The 22,651-nt window shown below is 34.5% G+C and overlaps 1 protein-coding gene across 2 annotated transcripts in view; it reads left to right on the top strand.

Annotated features, from left to right (window-relative positions):
* NEGR1 (neuronal growth regulator 1) overlaps nt 1-22,651 on the top strand; it is an 884,450-nt gene that overhangs the window by 199,202 nt on the left and 662,597 nt on the right. The window lies entirely within an intron of this gene.

Here is a 22,651-nt window from a genome sequence, read left to right as displayed (position 1 = left end):
AACTTTGCTAGATAAGTGAAAATCACAGGGCAACATGCTTTTTAAAGGCATGTTTCCTTCCAGAAAAAAAGTCTATAAATAGATATATTTCTGGTTCAGCTAGAAATTTTCCCCAAATACATCTCCACCTCCTAGTGTGTTCTTTACAGGAGGTGGAACACATTAACTCAGAAGCATTTTTTTCCTATTTGGTAGAGAGAGAACATTGACTAGACTGAAAGTTGCTGTTAGTCTTTGCCAAGGATTCTAGCAGATGCAGGATGCCCTCCAGCCTCCTAAGAAGGATGGTTCAGGCTACTCTATACCTTTCCTGTCTTTTATCTGACACTTCCAGACATACCACCTGCACCTTAGTTGTATGGAACATAATTTTATTATGCAAAAAACAGAACCCACCTACCCCACCACTACTCGCACTGATTCGATGCCTACTTTTTAATCAGTTTTATGGACTGAATGTTTGTGTCTTCCCAAAATTCATATGTTGATTCCCTAACCCTTGGTGTGATTGTATTTGGAGATAAGATTATAAAGAAGTAATGTTAAATGAGGTCAAAGAAGTAGGGTCTTGATCCAATGGGATTAGTGTCCTTATAATAACACACACACACACACACACACACACACACGTATTATGCGAGGACACAGTGAGATGGCAGCTGCTTATAAGCCAAGAGAAGGGACTTCAGAAATAAACCTACCTTATTGGTGTCTTGATATTGGACTTTTCTGCTTCCAGAGCTATGAGAAATTAAGTTTCTATTGTTTAAGTCCCCTAGGGTATTTTGTGGCAACCAATACAGACCTTAGGTCTCGTTATTCTTTAAGAATAAGATAATTAAACTCCCCCTGTAAAGCTCTGGAGTCCTCCCCACCTTCCATCCAAGCAAAATCCGTTCTCCCTGCTCTGCACTCCCATGGCACTTGAATGCAACTATAGTATGAGCATGCCTTGTCTATTATGACTAAGTATGTATTCATTCCTGGCTCTCCTATGGGGCCATGATATAGTTGAAGTCATCAAACTCATAGTCTCATAAAGGGAGAAGGAAGGGAGGGAGGGAGTTAAGGATGGAGTTAGGGAGGGAGGGAAGGAGGGAAGAAGGGAAGGAAGGGAGAAAGGGAGGAAAGGAGGGAAACCGAGGGAGGGAGGGAAACTGAGGGAGAGAAAAAGAGGAGTGGAGGAAGAAAAAAGAAAGACAGAATCTGATAAATAAGAAGTCTATAGTATCATCATTCACTATCATCATAGATATATAATGTGCATGACCAAGTATGTCATAACATGTCTGAGTGCATATCATTTCAAACACTGAAGAGTGTCATGTTTCCTTACTGGACAGGCAGTAGCTTCATGCTCATCCCTAGTCCCTAGTAAAATGAGTCTAAATGTCTAGAGGGTTGGAAAACTCTGACTGAACCCATCTTTTGCATTTTGGAGGGAGTGGAATTGTCTAATAAATTTGAAATGTATTAATTTATCAGATGCAGGTGATGATACATGTTTTCACAGAAAGCTTCATAGCTGGGGATTGCAGCTGCATGTATGCTGCAAGCTATTAAATACCCCCAAAAAGAATCCCTGAAATGTTTTCAGAGATATTATGGTATTTTATGGAATATTTGCTTAATAGCACTTTGGAGATTGGCCTAGTCCCTTATTTTTCAGATGTGAAAACTAGGTCTAGAGGGCACATGACTTACCCCAAACCCCACAGCTCTCTAGTTTACCCAGAGAGAAAACAAGCAGGCAGGTGTCCCAACTTCATGTAAGTAGGCCTAACACCTGCTGAGACTGTGTTCATTTTAATTTTCATGAATCTAGAGTTGTCATTAGGGAAGCTTAGCAAATGTGTTCAGTGAGCAAACTTGCTTCCTGTTAAAAAAAATTATCCAAATTATCAGGTAGATGATCCTGGAGTTATTTTAATTAAAGGCAATGGAGAAAAAAATTAGGCACTTAGATAGGTTTCTTGGACTCATAAAATTAAAGAGCCTTTTCTGTCAATATGTAGGTTAGAGGTAATTCCTGTAAATGTGAATGTAAATTAACTGTGTAAATTCCCATGCATATTAATTACAAAAGAAATCTTCACTACTTTAGTCTTTATTTCTACAGTGGGAGCTCTTTATTTATTTATTTTTTTTTAAGAAAAAAAGAATTGTTTTATAAACTGAAGTTGGAAAATTTTAGATATTTTTCTGTTTTGATCCTCTCTGGCCCCCATCACCTAGATACAGAATTACTCTTTGGTGAACTTTTTACCTGAAGTCATTCCATTAATATAATGATTATAATATACCTAAGAGACTCTTAAGTGTCAATATCCCAGGAGAAATGATTAAATCTATAGGAACTTCTGCTCATAAGTATATTTAAGAAATAAATACACAACTAGTGTCTTACTAAGACAATGTGAATTAGTTATTTGGAAAAATCAGAAATAAGTTCACATTTTTATCTAATCTTTTTGACAAAGACTAAAATCTAACAGCAAGCTGTTAGTCATCTGGCAAATCCCTAACTTCCAATCTTTATTTCCATTTTGACCACTTACATGATTAAAAGGCTCATAAAATATAATCATTTTTCTATTTAAGAAATTATACGAATCTCCATACCACAAATCCCTGAAGTGAGGTGTGACTCAATATTTCTTATCTCAACAAAATTTAAAATTAATCACTGATTAATTAGTTACGTATATTTAATAGTCCATAATTTAATCTTTTGTCTGCAAGGCAAGAAATTATTTAAAGTGCCCCAAGTAGGCATAGGCTGTAATTAATGAGATGGAATTAAAGCAAAGAAAGAAGACTCTCAGGAAAAATAAAAGGTTTATATAGAAGTTATTGGTGTTATCATTGATGAGGACAAATATAAGTACCAAGATACATTATTTGACCCAGAAATCAAACAATATTTCATAAAAGAATAAATATTATTATTTTACTAATTTAAAAATAAAATCTTTTTTCTACAGGATGTGTTACTTCAAATACAATATTGGTGTTATTTTATATGAATTAATCAATCACAATTATGATCATGCTTGGAAATGACTGATAAGCTTTGTATTAATAGGTAATGTTTTAAAAAATATTATTAGCTAAAAATTATTATATGCTTATCATGTGTCAGTCAGCCAATGTTCTAAGCATATTGAACATATTAACTCATTTAGTCTGCCGCCCCTTGTAAGATGGCACTATTCTTATCCTCATTTTACAGATGGAGCTCAGAGAGAGGTGCTAACTCAAACCCGGGTTGTTATAAGTGGTAGCTAGTGGTTCTATTGTGTCTCCAGAGGTGGCCATCTCAAGCTTTTTATACAAGTATGGGCCTTGGCAAAACATTGGATGGTCCATTGGATGATTAGCATCCTCTTAGAGCTTGTTAGAGAAGCAGAATCTGTGCCCCACCTCTGCCTAATGATTGAACAATTGCAGTTTTGAAGATTTACTGGGGGATTGGTCAAAGTTTGAGAAGCACGGCTCTGTTCGTACTACTTCTTGGTAAAACATTCCTTTTAAAACTACATTGCATAGGCTGGGCACTGTGGCTCACGCCTGTAATCCCAGCAGTTTGGGAGGCTGAGAAGAGAGAATGACTTGAACCAGGGATGTGGACGTTGCAGTGAGCTGAGATCGCACCACTGAACTCCAGTTTGGGTGACAGAGTGAGACTCCAATCCGTCTCAAAAAAAAAAAAAAGGAGAGAGAGAGAAAGAGAACTACATTATACATTGTTTTACAGTCTTAACTGATAATTGCATGTTTCCATTTTTTTAAAGCCAGCAAATCTCCTTAGGGTCAGCGTCTTTAAATGTGTATATAAATTTGAAGGTACGATTTAGTGTTAAACATATACATTATTCTAATATCTTTGATTTTGCTATTTTAACACGAATGGTGAGTATGAATTTGAACTCCTATTTAAGTCAGATCTGAGTTCCCCTGGCTCTACTTCTTACTTGCTGATTGAACAAAGTTACTTACATTTTCTTTTCTATTGTACAAAATCTGAGGTGAATAAGGCTCTTTATTTCTGAAATGCACCATATGAGCACCTACCCTCTTAATCACTCGTAATGATAGTCTACTGTGATAGCCCGAATAGTAAATTTTTTAGTTTAGTTTTTATGAAAATCACCTGTAGATCTTCTTGAACCATAGATTATTGCTTCGCTCCCCCAAAGTTTCTGATTTCAGTAGGTCTGGGGTAAGATCTGACACTTTGCCTTTCTAACAAGTTGTAGGTGATGCTCTTACTGCTGAACTAGGGAACACACTAACAGGTCACCTTCCTGCTCTCTGATTTCATCCATGATGATTAATAGCAGTATCTCCAAATAAATTTAATTGGCCATCAAAGAAGGCCCCAGGTTACACTAATATCTTACATAAAACAGCTCTGAGTATGGAAAGTTAGTGAAAAGATTGTCCAAAACTGGTTAGATTTATACTTCACCTGGTGAAAACTTTCTACGAGTTTGAGAATCCCCTAATATTTTGGAAAGAGATATTTACTGTTTCTTTTCAGTGTGCCATTTTGTTTATTCTGCCATAAAGGGCATTTCTTCCATATTATGCAGTTATGCTCTGGCAGGGTGCAGTGGCTCACACCTAATCTCAGCACTTTGGGAGGCCAAGGCAGGAGGATCACTTGAGCGCAGGAGTTCAAAACCAGCCTGGGCAACATAGTGAGAGCCTGTCTCTACATTAAAAAAAAAAAAGAAAAAAAGAAAAAAAGCATGGTGGCACACACCTGTAGTCCCAGCTACTTAGGAGGCTGGGGTGGGAGGATCACTGAGTTATGGTGTCACTGCGCTCTAGCCTGGGCAACACGGGGATTTTGTCTCAATCAATCAATCAGTAAAAGAACACAAGTATGTTCTTGTAGAGTTATACTGTTGTTTCTATCACTGTGGTTCTGATGGGTAAATGTCATTCTATTACTTCATGTTTTGAACATAACTCCTACATCCTGCTTATGGTTTTACTATACTGAGGTTAAGTAATAGTTTTTTGTTTGTTTGTTTGTTTGTTTTGAGACAGCATCTCACTCTGTCACCCAAGCTGGAATGCAGTGGCACGATCTCAGCTCACTGCAACCTCTGCCTCCCGGGTTCAAGCAATTCTCCTGCCTCAGCCTCCTGAGTAGCTAGGATTATGGGTCCGTGCCACCTTGCCTGGCTAATTTTGTTGTTGTTGTTGTATTTTTAGTAGAGACGGGGTTTGACCATGTTGGTCAGGCTGGCCTCAAACTCCTGAACTCATGATTCCCCACCTCAGCCTCCCAAAGTGCTGGGATTACAGGTGTAAGCCACTGCACCCAGCCAAGTCATAATATTCTAAGTAATTGTAGAGTTATAGAATTTGGAGAACCTTAGAATTTATCTATCCTGTTTATGTTTAAGATGAGTAAGATATAAAGAGAATCTTACTAAGAACCACACAGCTCATCCAGCACATTGTTGAAGTAAAATGCAATAACTCTAACTCAAATTTTCTAGTCTCTAACCATGTGTTTTTTTAGTCAGTCTGTAATTCAGTGTACTGAATGATTTGTTTATGATGCCATGAAGCTTTTGCAACTATCTTTACATTAAAAGTTATGACATATGCATTGAAATAAAAGTTTAAGTATTTTAGATTAGATGATTAATAAATATTTTAAAAAGTAAATATACAGTTTTTAAAATGTATCATAATAAATATAACACCACCTTACATCCCAAAATGACTCATGTAATTTTAAATAAATCAATAAACAAATTCAGGATGCATGAAATATCAAATCAACCTGAACAACACTTATTATAAAGGAAACCAAACACCAAATCAAATAACCAAAGTTATAGCAAAACAAAAATTGCAGCACAAGTGCTGATAGCAGTAAGTCTAACAGGTTATCTGAGTTCCTGTGGTAAACAAAATATTCATTCATGTTGTGAATAAATTTGGGCTCTGAATATTCTACACAAGGGAGTGATCTAGGAAAGAATCAGGTTCACCTTTACCTTTTTCTTTTGTTGTCTCTCATTTTTAATTTTATAAAGCACCTTAAGGATACTTAACAGAAATCTCTAAGAAACAAACAACGTGCAAAACAGTAGATAGTGTAAAAATTCAGAGCAATGCTATGTATGCCCTTACAAATTCAGGAGAGGCTGGTGTCATACAGTCTGTCTTATGCTCATCCACAGAAATCATATCACCCTCTTGACAAAGCACATTAATTGATAGTTTTGGCGATAATGAGTCATGATTAATGTCACTAACGTGTAACTGGTAGTTCAGGTATGTTCATTATAGTATCAAAATTACTATAAATATCATATGGTTGATGATCATACACTGTTTTTGTACGTGATTTATGATAAATTAATGCTGTTGAAGTTACCAGTGAGGACATTTTGCTCTAGTAAGCTTTCACTGTTGCAGGTGTAGGCTCTTGGTTGGAGGTCCTGTTTCTAGGAATTACATTTCTTTCTTTTTTTTTTTCTTTTTTTATTTTTTTGAGACAGAGTCTTTCTCTGTCGCCAGGCTGGAGTAGTGACGCAATCTTGGCTCACTGCAACCTCTCTCTCCCGGGTTCAAGCAATTCTCCTCCCTCAGCCTCCCAAGTAGCTGGGTCTACAGGAGCACACCACCATGCTCAGCTATTTTTTTTTATTTTTTATTTTTAGTGGAGACGTGGTTTCTCCATGTTGGCCAGGCTGCTCTCAAACTCCCGACCTCAGATGATCCACCCGCCTCAGCCTCCCAAAGTGCTGGGATTACAGGTGTGAGCCACAGCACCCAGATGGAATTACATTTCTTAAGAAACATAAAATTTAAGGGAGAAATACTAATATTTATAATTTATTTTAGTTCCTGATTATTTGTAGTGTTCAGTAGCAGTATATAATAGGGAATATGGAAAGAAAGCAGATGCTGTACCTCAGAGAACTGATTAAAAGAACAAAGAAATATGCAGAGCACACCTAGTTTGACAATTGCAACTGAGGGCAATAAGAAAAACTTGTTTAAGCCATTTTCAAAACAAAAACTACAAACTAAGGAGACTCAATAATTGGCTATGATAACAAATACTCCTGCACATACCAGGGACAACAATATTAACTCTGGCATATTATTTTAAACATTTTCAAGGCTAGTACTACAAATATTGCAGACTTTTTCCTGCAGAACTAAACCTTATCAGACACTGTTATAACAAATACTTATCTTTGTGTATTTATCTATATACCTACATATGTGTGTGTGTGTATATATATATGTGTGTGTGTATATATATATATATGCATATACCCGTAATTATGCATTGCATGCATTTATGTCTTATAAAAAACATATCACCTTTATTGAAGCAGTCTTGCTAATACAAAATAATCTGATGTAATCACTTGGATTTTTTAACCTTTTTGGGCAATCAGCTGGAAGATGCCTAAAATGAGCTTTATGAAAACTTGAGCTCTGAAAATGTGCTCAGTCCACAAGTGTCTCACGTTTTCGTTTTGTCTGTAAATCTGTCAGACCATTCCCAAAATGGTCCTAACCTGGATCATTATGTTGCTTTCTTTTAATTTAATACTCACTTTTATAATTGCTTCCCATCATTCCAAGTGCTGCATTATCACTTTGTAATCTTAGTAGCATGGGGCTTTTAACAGATATTTTAGTTCAGATACAATCAGTTTTTCTTTTCATTTTTCCATCCAAATAATCCAATATGAGTTTCTCTCAAGATAGGTGTTATTTCCTGGTCATTAATTTAGAAAAGATTCTCAAATTATATTAGTCCCTGCAAATACTATTAGAACCACAGTAAACATTTTTGTAAATATGTAATTCCTTTAATCAACACATCAGTTTTAAGCAAATATCATGTTCCAGGCAGTAAAAGAGGCTCTGGGGTGCAGCCATGAACAAACTAGACAAAAATCCCAGCCCTCATGGAACTTGCTATCTAATATAGGGATACATAGCAAAAAATCAAAAATAAGTAAAACATAAAGTATTTTGATTGGTGAACAACTACAATTGAAAAATGATTAAGGAAAGAGCATTAAGGGTTATAGAGAAACGTTTGCAATTTTAGAATTTGAAGTGCAATGTTCAGAGAATGCTGCAACAAGAAGGTAAGATTTAAATACAACCCTGAGAAGGGAGCCACGCTGATGAGCGGAGAAGGCGATAACTTGAGCATCTGTGCCCAGGGTATGTGACAGACTCATTTGCTTAAAACATCAGGGGCCTATTTTGTAGAGCTGAAGGTATAAGTCAGTTCTTTCTGCACCTTATGGCTGAAAATGGGGATGGGTAAACCTTTCAAAGGAGAGTTAAAAATATTGCAGTAAAGGCTATATACCTCTATGATTTCAAATATGTTACTTCCTGTTAAAAACAAAAACAAAAACAAAAACAAAACAAAAAAAAACTATGAAGACAATGAAAATATCAATAGGTGCCAGGAGTTAGTAGAGAAGCTGGAGGAAGAGGCAGAAGACAGGAGGATTTTGAGGACACATTACTTACACTCATGATGCTCATAGACTAGTAGGCAGAGATGGAGATTAATAAATTACACACAAACATGTAACTTTAAAATGTGGCAAGTGCAAAGAAGGAAAATTACCGGGAACTGTAACTGAAAATCATGTATAATTTGGGGTTATATAACTTACGAAGTTTCTTTCAGATGTAAAATTTTGTGGAATAATAATTTTAGAATCTTTGATTCAGAGAGAGAGAGATTTATACAGTAAGTGGGAGTGGGGAAACTTTATCAAGCTCCTCTTATTCCATTCTCAGACAATCTTATATTTTGCCATTAGATAGGGCAAGACTTGAGGAAGGCATGTTCTGTAGTTTCATTTGATTTCTCTAGGATGTACTGAATTTAGAACGTATGATTACACTGCCTTCTCTTTAGTTATTTCCTAGTCTCTCCTAAATTGAGCTCAAGTCCTGCCTGTGTTTTTCTGACCATTGCTACTGAAAGTATGTAAATGACTAGAACCTATCCACAGTGCATTTTTCCTTCTATATTACAACCTCACAAAACTTCTGATTGTTTCTCTAATTTTTTATGTTTCTGTCCTTTTTGGTTTAACCAGTCCCTTAGGCTGAAATACCCTCTCTCAACCAGAGGCATGTACATTCATTCATTCATTCATTCATTCATTCATTCCAGTCATAGTGCAAGAACTAGAGCCCAAGTCATATGCTGAGACTTTTAGGAAGCCTTTCTTCATTCACCCAGGAAAATTTGATTATAAATACCATTTATTTACCTTTTTTCTGTAAAGGTCTCTGTGATAAGCACTTGCATGCCTTCATCTCATTGAAAGCTTCCAACAGCCCTATGAGGTGATTTCTCTTATTATTTTTATTTCACAAATGAGAAAATTGCAGCCCATAGCTGGCATATGGTCAGATGGTCAGAACAGAATACAACTCCAGGTGTATAATACTATAATTTTAACTTAACCAGCATACTTCCTTTCTTCATTTGCATAATATTTGATTCATTATCTCAGTGTAGTGCCTGAAGTATATAGTGACTATACTTTTAGTAGTGTCACTATACTTTTAGAAAATTTAAATATAGCTTTCATATTTAAATATGAAATTCTTATCAACAGTCTCCATATTACATATGTTCTTTTTAATATTCACGGTACCTAGAAAAATATGTTTTTGAATGTATACATTAATACATCTTGTATGTTATCCAAGACCTTAAAAATCATTAAATAATACAATAAATTTGGAAGATATATTTCTGGAGTGAAACTTTTGTCTCAATAGGAAACTATCTGGATGCTTGTAAATAAATGGTTAATATATTCAAAAAACTAAACATAAAGATGCAAGATTATTTTCAATATGTCATGATATGAAATATTTTATTTAAACTTCAAAGTCACCCTGATAATAAACTCTAGATTATTAAAGGGATATATTATATTCATAACATCAAATATCAGTTGCGAAGACCAACAACAATAGCACCAAAATATGAATATTATGGAGATTGCACATTGTCAAAAAAGGAAGCCCTTTTAATGTTAGGCTTCTAAATAAAGTATTTCGAGGGTTATTGACTCAAATGAGCTAACTAATGGTTCTTCGTCTGGTGAAAGAAGCCATAGCAATTACTGAGAGTTATTTATTCAGATAGGCAAATACAATCTTGGATTCTGTTAAGCCATTTAATATGTGAAAACCTTTTTCTGGTTCAGTGATCTCCAAATTTTTTAATATAACAAATACATATTACATAGAATTAAAATGAGTAAAACATTTTTCACTTGAAACTATTAAAGAGCATTTTTAAATACATGGAAACATATTTTAGTATTCAAAAGTGAAATGTGATTCTCTTACATACAGTAGAACATTGTGGAGATGTATTTCATCTTCATTCCTTAATTCCTCTGAATTCAAAAGAAAATTGGCCCAAGTTTTGATCATTTAAAAGTAATTCACAAATAGTACATCTTACCTGTTTTGTATTCATACATATTTATTATAACGACTGGTATTGTTTTACTTGTCATCTTCTTAAGAAAAAGTGTAGAATTCTTTTCAGTTCACTTTTTCTTTTGTACTAAGACTGATTTATTCTTATATCTAATACTGCTTTTTATTTTTTAAAAAATCAGGAAAAAAGTGATTACCAGCTAACATAATATTTTCCTATGGACTTTTGGTAACTGAAGCAATGACTTCATTGTTATATTTCTGTTCTCACTGGCATACTAATTAGGTGAGATTTACTGTAATAAAGTATTAATGCGATGGATAGTTGTTTATGATATGTCTTAAATCTGATTATCAAGCAACTATATGTCACTCAGAACTCTTTCAGCTATATTTTTAAATAAACTAATGAGTATTAAGAATGCTGACATTACTTTCACTTTTTAACTTAAATTATTATTTTAGTCATAGAAATTTGGCAGTCATTTAATTTGGAGAGATTATGTATGTAACATTACATATATAATATTCTGTTAAATGTAACCATTGACATGTATCTATTAAATGTGCTCATTTGTTTAAAATCTAAATAACCTCATTTATCATTTGATTAAATGGTATATTCAGTAATAGGAGTTATATTTTGAAATGGAGATAGTTAAAATATCAATAAATAGGCTGGGTGTGGTGGCTCATGCCTATAATCCCAGCATTTTGGGAGGCCGAGGTGGGCAGATCACCTGAGGTCAGGAGTTCAAGACCAACCTGGGCAACATAGTGAGACTCCTCTCTACTAAAACACAAAAAAATTGGCTGGGCATGGTGGTGGGCACCTGTAATCCCAGCTATTTGGGAGCCTGAGGCAAGAGAATGGCTTGAACCCAGGAGGCGGAGGTTGCAGTGAGCCGAGATAGTGCCATTGCACTCCAGCCTGGGCAACAAGAATGAAACTCCATCTCAAAAAAAAATTAAAAAATCAATAAATATATTAGTGTATGTGATAATAATTAATATACATATATTTATATCGTTTTTAATTTGTAATGACAGTTGGTAAATTTTTACATGTAATCCATATATATTCTTCCTACTGATATCAGTAGAATCTGTAAACACATATCTAACAGCAAAACTAGATTCAGAGAAGTTTAGACTTCAAGATTAGAGTGTTTGTATGTGTGTGTGAACATTTAGTTTGTATGCATGTGCTTTTCAAAAGTCATATAAGAATTTTAATGAAATCTTTTGCCTCAAAGATAAAAGGTTGAAAGATAGTGTGTTCACAATGTTTTTAGTCATTTTTGTGGCCTTATGGTAAAGTGAACTCACTGACATACTATGATGCTGTAGCTGCTTTTTCTGGTTTTGGTGTTTACATGCAAAGAAACTACACTTGACATCTCTGCTGTGTCTGATTTTTTACTATTTGACTTAGATAACTCTTTGGGTTAATTTAGGGAGTAATAAATTAGTACCACTAGTTGATCATGGATGAAAATACAGGCTGAGTAATGGACAACAATATCAGAATTATATATTCTTGAACCAAGACAATGTTAGTTCCAACCTAATACAGAAACAATATGCATCTTTTCAGCAGGGTAGTCATTCATTGTTCCATATTTCTACTGTGTTCTGATTATTTGTAATTATTTACTATACTACAACTATTCAGAAATACAAATCAATTGATGCTTTATCCTAATTTCTAGGGGATGTTCAGTGTTCTTTTCTGGTAATTTCACTTTTAATTCTTTGTGCTTGATTTGGGAAATTTTTTTTCCCTTTTTCTTTTTTTGTTGGAGACAGGTCCTTTCTCTGTCACTCAGGCTGGAGTGCAGTAACATGCTCAGGGCTTACTGCAGCCTCAACCTTCAAGGATCAAATGTTCCTCCCTCTTCAGCCTCCCTAGGACCTGGGACTACAGGCATGCACCACTGCACCGACCTTTTTTATTTTTATTTTTATTTATTTTTTATTTTTTGTAGAGACACAGTTTCACTGTGTTGCCCAGGCTGGTCTCAAACTCTTGGGCACAAGCCATACCCCAACTTCAGCACCTTGAAGTGCTGGGATTACAGGCACGAGCTACTGCACCCAGCAAAAATACAATTTTAAAGTAATTATTCAATAAGTCAGATTTACTCTAAGATGGCAAAGGTTTGATTTTTTTTTTTTTCTTTATAACTTCTTTTGGTAGAAATTTTATGATGAGAAAAAGGGAGCTTAAGTGATGTGGTTCAGAACGTTAGCATTGGGTCTAGCTGAAAGTGATAGAAAGTCCCCTCCACCTCTAAAAAACTGACTCATTCCATCTTGTTCCACTATCTTCAACACATTGATGACATCCCATTGTTCACCATGAGTGCTCCAGTTGCATACATCACATTCGTGTTCCTTTAACATGAAAAGAGATAAATGAGGGCTGGGCATGGTGGCTCATGCCTGTAATTCCAGCACTTTGGGAAGCCGAGGCGGATGGATCACAAGGTCAAGAGATGGAGACCATCCTGGCCAACATGGTAGAAATCCTGTCTCTACTAAAAATACAGTAATTAGCCGGGAGTGGTGGCGCGCACCTTAGACTCAGGTATTCAGGAGGCTGAGGCAGGAGAATCACTTGAACCGGGAGGCAGAGCTTGCAGTGAGCTGAGTTTGTGCCACTGCGCTCCCACCTGGCAACAGACAGAGCGAGACTCCGTTTTCAAAAAAAAAAAAAAAGATAAATGAGAAAAACACACATTTTCTTGTGTTCATTGTTGTAGACATTAAATACCCGTTTTGCTTACCTCCCATTGACAAACTTTGTTTTATAACGTATTAGTCAAGATTCTTCAGAGAAACAGAGCCGATAGCATATGGATACATTATGTGTGTGTGGGCATGCGCACGTCGTGTGTGTGTCTATATATGTATATACACACATATACATACACACACATATGCACACACAGACACACATATATATGGAGACTGATTATTTGTCGTAGAAATTGGCTCACTTGTTATGGAAGGTCAAGATATACTGTCAGCCAGCTGGAGAGTAGGATAACCAGTGGTGTAATTCAGATCTGAGAATTAGGTTGGTGGTGGAGGGAGGAGAAGTTTCTGTTGTACTCTTTTCACGCTGTTATGACAAAATACCATAAACGGGGTAGCTTACAAGCAACAGAAATTTATTTCTCATACTTCTGGAGGCTGAGAAGCCCAAGATCAAGGTGTAGGCAAATTTGATGTCTTGTGAGGGTCTGTTGCCTTGTTCGTAAATGGCTGTATTCTCATTGTACCTTCACATCGCGAAAGAAGCTAGCTCTCTAGGGTCTCTTTTATAAGGGCACTAATTCCTATCGTGAGGACTCTACCCTTATGACACAATCACCTCCCCAAAGCCCCTAATACTGTCACATTAACATTCCAACATATGAATTTGGGAGGGACACAAATATTCAGTCCATTTCATATGGCTACATCTAGTTGTAAGAAATGCTTCTCTATTTTCTTCATCAGGCTTATAAGAGTATATTAAGGTTATCGATATTTATAAACAGCTTCTGCTTCTGTTTTACTTATATTATTTGGTTTGATTTGTATAACAATCTTGTTAACTATTGTTATCCCCATGAAATGTGAAGACATTGGAGTTCAGAGAGTTTGAGATTTGCAAAAATCAACAACCACCACCCAGAGAAGTGTTAAGTTCTCAACCAATCCAAGAACTCTTACTCCGATCTTAGTTCTGTAATTTTTTCACCGATTATCAGGAACTGATGCTCTTGTTCACAGGGCTAAAGGAAACATAAGTTAATATGTAGAGGAGAAATTCTATATTCAACACACCCAGGCACATTTCCACTTTCCAGCATGTTGACAAATGGACTTCCTAAGGCTAAACCAAAATGTATTTTTTCATAGCAGCAGGCATAACTTTAGCTTCTGTTGAAAGGACCTGGGTAGTCATCTGCAGCATTCATTCATCCAGATGGTCAGCACCATAAAAATTTGGATGAAAATTAGGATATGCAGATGAGCTGTAGATGCTTCACAGCTTGACACTGCTGAAATATTTTTTTAATTTTGCCTGAGAGCTCAGATTTTTTCTTGTTTTGAAACATAGAAGCCAGTTTACATATTAATAGTTTTAATTCCAGTATGTAGTCTTAATATCTACATTGTGTAATGTTTGAAGGACAATTTTAAACTATTTTTAGTAAATGAGAATTTAGAGTAAAAGTACTCTACCTCACTAGACTGACTTGCCTGTTTTCTGTAACACGATGGGTAAGCATGCCTTTAAACAAAACAGAGAAAAAGCAACCTTCCTTCAAGAAATTGTAAAAACTGTACCATTTATTTGCTCCCTGTATATTTTTAAAACTTTAATTACAAAATAACTTGTAAAAATAAATATTTACTAAGCTTTTCTATATCTGTGTGGTGGTTTGAAATATTATAATGTTTCAAAAAACATCTAAAATTGTTTAAAATTAATTTATTAGGAAAATTGCTAACTTATTTTATTCCATGGTTCCATTGTCAGATCAGTTGGGAATAAAATTAATAAAAGCTACAATATTTTAAGCTAAAGGTTGTCTTTATTTATGTCCTTAAAATTGCATTTAGAAATGTCAGGTAAAATATGTACTATGTGTACCAGATGCTGAAAAGGATCCCCACCTATTTATATTAGAAACATTAAGAGAGGAAAAAGACTTGTTTGAAATCATACCTATAAATTTAAAATAAAACATCGTAAGAGCAAAAAATGGAGAAAACATCATTTTCTTTGGTTCTACAGTATAAGTGATAATCTGTTTTGCAAATTCCATACTGTATAGGGGCATATTTGAAAATATATAATGAAGTAAAAATAAAAGCACATTGGGAAAGTTCATGAGGCATTAATAATCTTAATAAAATTATGCTTAATCACAGTTTTGAATAGGTGTTATAGGAGTTTATTGTACCATTCTCAAATAATACTTGTCAAATTCATAACTTTCACTTACATCAAAAAGCCAATGCTCTTTTAATGGCGTAGAAGTAGGGGTATAGCAAAATCCTTTTTCAGTGCCATGACTCAGAGGGAAAAATGGTATAGTGCCTCTAAAACCTGGAACAGCAGTGGGCAGAAATACATATTTTTTCCTTTCTCAACTGATATATATGATATATTTGCACATAAAAATGATGATAAAGAACAATCTTAATATAAGTATAGCTAAACCGTATTAATATTTGAGGCATGTGGAAATGTAACAATTACTTTGTAACAATTATTATATGGAAAACTGTATCCTGAATTATAATCAACCGACCAACAGACAAACATTAGGAGTATAAACATAGTCATTCATACATTTATCAGACCCATTCAGTCTGTTTTTTCCTCTATCACTTTTGGAGCTAATAACATATGTCATCAAATCCAAGATGTCATCTATTATAAGACATACTGTTTTATGTATCACCATGAAAGGAAAACAAGGTCCAATTAAATGACCCTTAATTCTAAATTCAATCCTAATTTCAGAGGTGATAAAATATAAAATGGCATATCACAGAATTGATGAAATATTTTTTTTCTTAATATGGTACCTGATATATTTAAGCTTCCATTTTTCAGTCTCATAACTTTTTATTTCTATATCCCTGCATCCAGTATCATTTGTCATTTTGTGATATTATTTTGTCTTTCTTTTGGCTCAGTATCATATAAAATCCTACAGCCATGTCATGATTTTCCATTTTTCTTTCTTATGTCTCTTCTTGTTTTTTTTTGAAAAAAAAATTATTTACTGCAGTAGCCATTTAATGAATCTTAAGAATATCTCTTTCTAAGCTGTAACTTAAGTAATCTTGAGTCCATCTATTTTTTTAAAAAAACTTTGACCATGAGCTGGTTTATTTGAACACTATATTATTATTGACGTAGTTTAAGAAAGTATATCTGTAGTATTGAACATGAAATAAAAGTGTTGTTTGTTAAAAATGTAAATATTATTTTAAATTTACATATCATATTGTGCATTTCCTGTAATTATAATTACAAAGTCCTTACGGTGTTGCTAAGTTTTCTTAGCTATAGGTGTCTCCTTATCTCCCCTTAATACTTTAAAATAGATCATTGCACAGATATAGAGATAATAGAGGAAATAATCACAGAGCACAAGCAAATCAAAATTTAGTGACTACAATTGATGCACTACCTAGATCAGTTTTAGGAATGAAACATACTCCTCTAACTCCTGTTGAAAGATGGCCCTCAGTGTCAGCCCACAAAGCTGCCTTGCTCGGGGTCAGACACCCTTCTGTGAAAGTCTTCATCTATTTATTGAACCTCAGAAGTCATATAAAGGCCTAGTGCCCTTGACCCAAATGAGAATAACTAGGAAGGCCTATCCTGACTCCATGGCTCCCCATGAAGTTAGCTTAAGGTCTTCTTTGGACTGTATCACTGCTCACATTCTCCCTTGACTCAATCATTTTCCTTCCTTGCATAGGTGTTTAATGCTGGGAACATTCCCCAATAAATGTCCTATATACAAATCTCTCTCTTGAATTCTGTGTCTAAGGGAACAGGTGGGACAGCAGCTAAACTAAAATTTATAAATAAAGTACATAAATGTATTTCTTCATAAAGTAGTACAAGATACAAGATGGTGATTAATTTGTGGCTATTATCTGTATGTGGATGGAGGCTGTAGGCATATTTCCCCACCAATTATTTAAGAATAATTGAATGAGACCGCAGTGGCAGATCATGCTATTAACAACGCAAAGGGAATTCTCTTTCTATAAACCAAAGGACAGGGAGTGCTGAGAATCAAGCTCAGATTGATGCCTTTGCTAGCCAGATGGATAAAGGACTCTGAAGTGAAAAACACCAAGTGAAGACTCTCAGCCTTTGTGTAACACAGGGAGTTCAGATCCAGTGCCTTCAGAGGCTAGATCAAACCCATTATTTTTTTCTCAGCTTTTATTCCGAGGGAAAGATTATATTGAAAGATAATTGCTTTTATTTCTCTAGGATTTTGTTTGTGAAACTGTTCACCCATATAATTGATGGCTATAGGAAAAAATATATTAGATCCACTTTTCATGCAGGTCTGTCTGCAAATAAACTTTATTTGTAAATTGCATATTGTGTTGATTTCGAACACTATTTTATTAGCATAAGTATTTTAAAAGCTGTACCCCAGCATCAGAAAAATATTCCCTATTTAATCACCTATGTTTCTGTCACTATACTAGGTATTAGAAATTCAGTGATGAGTAAGACATCTCCAGTACTCACAATATTCAAACCTCTGGTGATGGAGATGAATAATGTAGTCTACTTACAGCACAGTATTTTAAAGGTATACTTGAGGAATGTACAAAAAGCAAAATATAATAAGATTACAAAAGATATTATAAACTCAGACTGTTATATTGGGGATCCTTATAACTAAGGGGATCATATTAGAGCTGGACTGTAAAACAGAAATAGGAATGTGCCATGTATGGAAGTAGGAAAGTCTATTTTAATACTAAGTAAGAGAGGCTAGAAAACATGTGACACATTCATATTAAGAGTTTGCTTTTTGCATAAGGGACTGACAAGAAATAAGACTAACTGAGGAGTCTGGACTTTTTCTAAAATCTTTAGGAGCTATTGAAAACTTTGTAAGCAAGAGAGCACAATGTTTACATTTGTTTCAGAAAGCAAAGCTTGTGACACAGAGGAATACTGGGGGAGAGAAAGACTAGAGAGTGAAGAAGACACTAATATTAAGGACAATGTTTGAAATGCTTACATAGAAAGAAGGTTAGGGTTTCCAATTTAGGAAGTAGTTGTGGAAACAGGAAAAGACCCTTTTGAAAGACATTTCAGTGTAGACTCAAAAGAAATAGGAGACTTATCAAACAGTGCAAAAGTGAGATGAGAGAGAGGACATTCCACACTGGCACTAAGATTTTTTTTTTTTTTTTTTGATGATAAAGAAGAATATTTTATAAGGGCTCATCACTGGCAGCAGGCGTATACTGGCAAACTCTAATGGGACTGGTGACAGGTAGGCCAAAACAACAACTAAGAGTTTGCCTGGATGAACATTGATTTACATTCCTAGATTATTGACATCTGAAATATGATTATTGAAAGAAAAGTATATATGCAGTGACCTAACTTGGGATACTTGTTATTTTACTAATATTGCCGTTAAATTGAATATGTTATTAGGCTGGAATATATATTCAAATTAATGGCAATATTAGTAGAATTAGTAGAATATATATTAACTTATTTTTAATATTTTCTATTTTTTTCTTGCTGTTCACTGGAAGATTTCTTTTGATTTAGCTTTCATTTCATGTATTGTTTCTTCATCTTAGTCTAATAGAATATTCAAGATGTCTGAATTTTTTTCACATTTCAATAAACACTTCTCTAGCAGTTCCATTTGGATTTTTTTCATATGTGCCTGTAGTTCTATTTTTCATTTCTTATGTTGCTGATGAGAACTTTGAGAATTGAATCTTATGTTTAATTTTTAGGTGCTGTTGTCTAGTTGTCAATAAAAACAATGCTCCAGTTACTCTTATGGGACTACATACAAGAAATGCAAACAGAGATTGGGCTTTAGGTCATGGGTTTTTAGAAGTTTCAAGGATGGACATGTTTACATAAAATGAAAACAGCATTCTAAAGGTGGAGATAGCATAAATTTTATATCAAATACCTTTATTATAAACCAATATAACTTAATTTTTGAGACATCTTAATTTTCTAATATGCTATCCCCCATGCCATAAAATCAACTAGACTTTTGTTTAATATACTTAGTAGAAAACAGGTAGCAAAGAAACACAACCACAATGTAGTCGAATGAGTTTATATGACATGTTATGTGTTTTCTTTGACTTTATGGTGGAGTCAGGGATTACCAATACTAATGTTCACATACATGGCATTAGTCTGGGTGTTAATGTCATGCTGTCATAGAACTTAATTTTTAAAATCTTATATTTTAGTGTTTTTATCAAAAAGATGACTTTAGAATCTATACATTTTTTATTACTTCATAAATATAACTCACCATTTTGTATCATTTCCAAAACTTCTACTACATGAAACAATAAAATTAAAACATGAGAAATTATAATGTTAAACATGAAAACTTTTTTGACCAAATCACTATTGATATCTAATATTGACACAACGTTAAATTAGAATCCTTCTACTCCTACAACTCTTTACGGGAAAAGAGAGAACAAGTACAAGAAAGCAATTAGGAGAGAAATTTCAATTTTGCAAGTGTAGGAAAGAAACATTAAGCTATAGTTTTTTAAAAAGTTATTGAATACCTCCAGAAACCTTGAAGCAAATTTAATTAATGCAGCCAATCTACTTTCCTTTGTAGATTATATTTAAAAAATCAGTAATCTGAGGATCAGCTTTCAGTTTATATAATTCACTGATATAATATTTTAAATATTAAATATATTTTTATTTTCCATGTTATTAAATTATTTTTAAAAATCTTAAATTTATGTCTGTAACATGAAGTCCAAATTATCCTGGGTTATAGATTGTGGTATAAATAAATCATCACATCACTAAGAACCATGCATGGTCATGTGAGAAGTTAATACAATTTATTTTGATGGAACCAAAAAACAGATAGAAATACTTAAAATTATCCTCTGAACTTGGATGTCCATGAAGAAAGAGAATTACAATGTCAAAACTGCCAAGAAACAAGAATTGTATATAATGTCATTCTCAGACGACTAAATCATTAATCTGCCACAGGTATTCTTTTACATACGATTAGCGGAATATTCAAAATTTATTTCTAAAGCCGCTTCAGTGTTAACACAATAGGACTCAATTTTAGATACAAAATGAATTCATCTTAATTGGGTACCAATTTCCTTGGCCTATAGAGTGTTATTTCAGTGGGAACTTCTGCAAAGGAATACTGAATAGAGAGATAAAAAGACTGTGTGTGTGTTTTGTGTGTGTGTGTAAAAGAGAGATAGTAGATATTCATTTCACAGGTGTCAAAAGTAGGTTTATGACCTCTATATACAATATGATATAAACCATCTACCATCTTAATCAAAATTCATACTTATAATTAAATAGTTTACATACTTACTTTTTTTTTTTTTTTTAAATAGAGTCTTGCTCTGTCAACCCAGGCTGGAGTGCAGAGGCGCAATCCTGGTACACTAAACCTCTGCCTCCTGGGCTCAAGCAATACTCCCACCTCAGCCTCCACAGTAGTTGGGACCACAGGAGTGTGCCTCCATGCCTGGCTATGGATTGTTTGTTTGTTTGTTTGTTTGTTTGTTTTTGTATTTTTAGTAGAGACAGGGTTTCTCCACATTGCCCAGGCTGGTCTTGAACTCTTGAGCTCAAACAATCGGCCCACCTTGGCCTCCCAAAGTGCTGGAATTACACACATGAGCTGCCACACCCAGCCGTAGTTTATATACTTAAACTGACACAAAAGATACATGATATAAAGGAATCCTTTTAGGTTGATATTCAATTATTGATTAAAGTCTGAACGTTTATTAGACAAGAGTGTAACCAGAAAACACAATGATTTATAATTACTTTTCCAAGTGTTAATTGACCAACATTTTACTTGTTTAATATATATCATTAATTTTTCTTCTTATTAAATAATATAATATTCAAGATAAACATGTGTTTTGTTAAATTTAAATGATTAGATATTTAACTGCCACTATATCCTTACATCTAGAAAATTCCTCAAGAATAATTCCTAACTGGCATTCAGAGACAATTTTATATACTTGCTAACACAAAACCACCAATAGTTATTAATTCAAGTAAAGTATTTAAGTAGCTGGTACTCCATTCTATTAAAATAGGTTCTGATTATATAACATTCTATTTACTTCAAGAAGTTTTGTTGCCTTATGTGACCTTTTTAAAACACTGAGGTAGAAGCACACATGCTAAAATTCATGAAGTATCAATTCCATCTTTCTCCTATCTGCCCATCCACCCATCCACATAATGTTTCCTAAACAAACTGCATCTGTTTGTACATGAAAGCCAAACACCAAAGCACTGGATTTTTGCGGGAGAAAGGTTTATTGAGTCCACTGGCAAGTAGTCAGAGGAAATGGTCATCCAGAGCTAGGGGCTACGTCAGGTTTTATAAGCATATGGCAATGAGGTGTGATCTGATTGGATCTTGCAATGAAGGGATGCCAGCAGGCATGATCTGATTGTATCGTCTCATGGGACAATGCCAGGGCTCAACCGGATTGGATCCTGGATCCTGCCATGGGATGTCCACTTCTTAGTTCCGTTTCTTGATTCAAGCACTTAGGTTCCACTTGTGATTGCACACTTGGTTCATCTGGGCATGCTTAGATTATGTGACCTTCAACCTGGGGGTCCATAATAACTGAATAACAACTCAACATTGTTACAGATCTGTCTGGAACAGTTCCAGTAATATAGTATTTTAAACTATAATCAATGAACCTCTAATTTTATTTTGTGAAGCTACAAATAAAAAAAGAGATGCTCCTCCCTTTTAGAGCTTATTTTCCTTTGCAGTATGCTGTTAAAGGAGAACTTGACAATATACATTTCACAGCTGAATACCAAAGCCTATAAATAAGATACAAAAGAACAATATTTTCGTACATTCCAGTTAGAAAGTGTCCACCAAATATTTTATAATGAATATAACCTTCAGTAATGATAGGAAGTATACATGGTTGAGCCAAATATAGAAATGGTCACCAGCTTTTTATTCCTTTTTTTTTTTAATTTATTTTTTATTATTATTGTACTTTAAGTTCTAGGGTACATGTGCATAACGTGCAGGTTTGTTACATATGTATACTTGTGTCATGTTGCTGTGCTGCACCCATCAACTCGTCAGCACCCATCAACTCGTCATTTACATCAGGTATAACTCCCAATGCAATCCCTCCCCCCTCCCCCCTCCCCATGATAGGCCCCGGTGTGTGATGTTCCCCTTCCCGAGTCCAAGTGATCTCATTGTTCAGTTCCCACCTATGAGTGAGAACATGCGGTGTTTGGTTTTCTGTTCTTGTGATAGTTTGCTAAGAATGATGGTTTCCAGCTGCATCCATGTCCCTACAAAGGACACAAACTCAT

This window comes from Theropithecus gelada, chromosome 1, assembly GCF_003255815.1.
Source record: "Theropithecus gelada isolate Dixy chromosome 1, Tgel_1.0, whole genome shotgun sequence".
NCBI lineage: Eukaryota > Metazoa > Chordata > Mammalia > Primates > Cercopithecidae > Theropithecus > Theropithecus gelada.
Note: the sequence above shows the minus strand (reverse complement) of the source record. Positions and strands in the feature narration are given on the sequence as shown.